Consider the following 4551-nt stretch of genomic DNA (forward strand, 5'->3'; position numbering starts at 1 on the left):
ATTTATCATGCATCTCCAAGCCCCAGAAGGTCAAGATGCCTCTGCCACACACCGGCCAAGAGCTAACAGCTGCTGCCATTCTGCGCAATGATGCCATTGATCTGTCAAGTGATGAAGATCTTGCAGATGACGCTCTTGAGCAACTCATTAAGAGCAAAGAAGAAGCAGAAATCTCCAATGATCTGTCTCTCTTTGATGTAACAATCATCCACAACTTCATTGATGAATGGTTTGACACGCCAAACATCAGCTTTGACGATCTCCAACTACCCATTGGCCTCAGTGTCGCCTTCCATGGCACCATTGCTTCAGAGTTAGCTATCGCCCAGCGCATTGTTGAACTGAAGCAGAAGATTGACTTTGAGAAATCTCAGTTCAAGAAGCATATGGCCAAGCTCAGCATGTAAGACGTGAAGAATTTCAAGATTATGCTGCACGAGCTCAAGGAAGCCTTTCTAAAGAAACGTGCAGAAGCTCAGGGTTCTCGTGAGCACATGAAGGTCCTGGCTGATAGGTGTGTGCAAGCCTACAATGAGGCTGAGAAGCGCAAGGGCCTTGGGCGTCCTGGCATCGACCCCAGGATGGCTGCCAAGAAGCAGAAGAATCCCGCTATGGCTGAACTTGAAGCACCAAGGCAGGAGGCAGATCCCCTTGTCTTCCCAACTAGCATGACTGGCCCGAAGCCAAAGGTCAGGTCAACCGCTTCAGAACTGAAGAAGACCAGGACTGCTGAGGCTGAAGCAAGGAAGAGAAAACATCCTGAAGCCTCTGCTACTTCCCCCGCCAAGAAGAAAAGAATGACCAAGAAGGAACGGGCTGCTCCCATAGAGCTCTTGATTGTTGAACCCATTTCCATGGTTCACCCCGACGCCGATCCACAAGAACGTCAACTGACTGTCCATGAGCCTGCTTTCACAGAGGCTCATGAAGCTGAAGACTTTCTAGCAGCTGATCCCATCGCTGCTGAAGACATTGGTCATCATGACCATGTTGAAGATGATGCAGCCCTTCCTCAGCTAGAACACCAACAGGTATCATCGTCTGTGCTAATGCACAGCGAACTCATCAGCATTGGTCGTCCACTGACGCCAATTGCACAGGATGCTTCATGGGCGGATCGCCCACAAGAGAATGAATACCTTGAGGCCCAGCCAACAGCAACTCCACAGGCGTCACCCGCATTGCATAGGCTTCGCAAAGGTCCAAGGCCTCAAGTCTCTGCTGAAGACAATCCGGCTGCATCAGCCGCGGAAGAAGAAGTCCCACAAGTTGCCACTCCCCTGTCCCACCAAGAAGCAGTTCTCGAGGAGAACGTGATCGTGACCGATCCTCCTGCTCGTCAAGTGGAGGTTGAACATCTTGAGGGTGCCACCACCAACACCACTGAAGCCACTGACGCTGTCATGGCTGAAGCTAATGTGGAGCTCTCACCAACAAAAGCACCAGAAGTCAGCGAAGCCACTGATCCCGCCACTTCTGTTCCTAAGTCTACTGCCGGTCCCCAGTTCGACTATCATGTTGAGCACAGGCCTCAGGTACAGAAGCCAATCCCAAGATTGCCAAGGTTCCCAGGTCCTGCATCAACACCTGGATCCTTCAATATCAATGGCTTTAGAGCAGACAACACATTCTTCAACAGCTCCAGGAACCCCTACTCCAGGGAAAGAATATCATCTGATCGGTTCTGGAGTTATCCGCAGCGAAGCTATTACTCATGCGTTCTTTACAACCAAGGTCGCATCTTCCCACACAAGCGCCTTGACATTGAAGCAATAGCTGGTCTGCCCTGTCTAGAAGAAGCTCTGGATTGCTTCAAAGAGGTTGGACTGCTGCCGTTCGTCACTGACCAAGAGCATTGGAATGAAGAGTTGCTGCTCCAATTCTATGCCACACTTCACATCCGCGGGTATAGCAGAGATCCGAAGACTTGGGTCCTGGAGTGGATGACAGGAAACGTTCATCACGAAGCCAAAGCCTTTGACATCATTGAGCTCACTGGTTTGCCCACTCCTAGCGATCTCTACGAGCATGGCTGTCAGCTTCATAGTGAAGCTATTGAGAGCATCTTTCAGAAGACTGAACCTAATATGAGTCAGATGCTCAGTATGATGAAGCCATTGCCCCAAGATGCTGCTTATCCCACGGAGTTCTTCGTTGAAGACCTTGAGTATCTGCCAAGAACCATTTATCACATCATAAGGCGAACTCTCTGGCCAATCAAAGGACATGCTCCCCATGCCAAGCTGGAAGGTGCAATGAAGACTTTGGTCTTCTACATTCTTCATGGAAAATTCTTCAATACACAGGATTTCTTCATTCGCCAACTTGATGCATCTGGCTCTGATCTGTTTGGTTTGAAGTTCTACGCCCCTTGGGTGATGCGGCTGATCAAACTTCACTCCGCTATCTCATATCAGCCCTCGGCCCGCAACCATCGGATCTTTTTGCCTGATGTGGATATGTCTATTGAAGTCATCTATCCTGAGCCTGCCAAGGAACCTCTCAGTCTTCAGAATGCAGAGCATCAAAGTTTCACTCAGAATGTTGAAGGCATGGAAGCCGTAACTCGTGTGTATCCTTTGGCTGGCACTACACGTGCACCGCATCCTGCTCTCACTAAAGCCACTGACAGTACAACTGCTCCACGACCCAAGAAGCGCACTCGTGTTCTCAACGACCGAGAGCTTCTTGTGGCTCTTCATCAGAAACAGGATAGGCATCATGACTGGCTGAAGCGTCAAATGCAAAGCCTCTTGGTGGATGTTAATCGCATTTGCAATCTTGCCACCAAGAATGCTTTTGTTGCCCATGAAACCTCTCGCCGCACATGGAAAGGGCTAACGCTGATGTGTTTTGAAGATGATCTTCAAGAGGATGGCTTCACTGAGCGATTCAAGTTTGACTCCACACCTCCTCGAAGGGCAGTGCTGCGACAAACTCCATCCCTTGAAGACTTTGAGTTCTTTTCCTCTGCTGCAACTGTGAATGCCAGAGTGATCGAGGATGAAGACGATGCTACTTCACCGCCACCTCCTTCAGCACGCTTCGACTCTGCTCCAAGCTCTTCAGCACCGCCAAACACCACCAACGACCCTGCTGCTTCACCTACTCCTCATGGGAACGAGTAGATGCTCTATGTCTTCAAACCTTTTTGGTCCTTACTGACAAAAAGGGGAGAAGCATATGAGGTTGATAGTCTTCAAGCGGGTCCATATGGGCGGGTGCTTTATATTTTGCTTCGTGCTTACAACTCTCGTTTTGCTACATTTGGTTCTTTGAGTTGTAACACTTAAACTCGATGGTCGTCTGCTACTTATCTACCACCTTGTGTTGCGATGATAAATTCCGCATGTGCGACGATAAATTCCGCACTTAGATCATTCTGGAGACGTCCATTTTCCATTATGCATGTCATTATCTTCATATACTTTCACATGCATAGTGGATTGTCATCATAAGTTGAAGTGGATCTCCACAAGTACAACCTGCCATGTGCATTTGCATTCCAAAAGAAAATTACTTATATGCACATCTTCAGGGGGAGCCCTTGCAACTTATGAAGACAATTGCTTATCCTTTACAATTTCACAGATTATATTCCCCGTTGAAAACTTCAACTAGTTTGTCATCAATCACCAAAAAGGGGGAGATTGTAAGTGCATCTAGTGCCACCCCTAGTTGGTTTTGGAGTATTGACGACAAACCTAGTTGAGGGACTAATGTGTTTGTGAGAATTGCAGGATAACACAGGTAGAAGTCCCTCATTGATTCGGTTTTCCTACTAGAGATGATCCCTAAAAATGTATGAAGACATTGAAGTCAAAGGTGGTATATGAAGATATTCACATTGAAGACTATGACAAGAGAAGACACCACATGAAGCCTATGGAGCTCGAAGACTTAGATCTTTCGTAGTTCTCTTTCTTCTGTGTTGAGTCATAGGAACCACCGTACTGTTAAGTGGGGTCCAAGAGAACCAGTCAGAATGACTGAAGTGATGCTTAAACAAAACCTATGTCTTCGAGTGAAGACTTTGAGAGCGAATCTTGTCCAGAGTCGGGCAAGTCAGCTTTGCTTGAAGCCCAAGTAAAGTTGCCGTGTGAGTTTGAAATCTGACCGTTGGAACATGTGTCAGTTCCTTAGTGACCCAGGGTCATTTCGGACAAATCAGGTCGGGTTGCCAAGTGGCTATAAATAGCTCACCCCCTACAACCATAAACGGTTGGCTGCTCAGATTCAGAGTACGGCTTTTGTCGTTTGAGAGCAACCCACCTCGAAGCCTTTGAGAGAGAATTCCTTGCGAGGATAAAGCCCTAACCACCCAGAGCCAAAGAGAATTAGGCATCACTTAAGTCTTCTTGTCTGTGTGATCTGAAGACTTATTACACTTCAGGACTGTGCATCCTCCAGCCGGTTAGGCGTCGCGTTCTGAGCATCCAAGAGACATTGTGGATTGCCGGTGAACGAAGTCTGTGAAGGTTTGGGAGTCTATCTTGAAGACTTACCAGAGTGATTGGGCGAGGTCTGTGTGACCTTAGCTCAAGGGGAATA

Source organism: Triticum urartu, chromosome 7 (assembly GCF_003073215.2).
Source record: "Triticum urartu cultivar G1812 chromosome 7, Tu2.1, whole genome shotgun sequence".
NCBI lineage: Eukaryota > Viridiplantae > Streptophyta > Magnoliopsida > Poales > Poaceae > Triticum > Triticum urartu.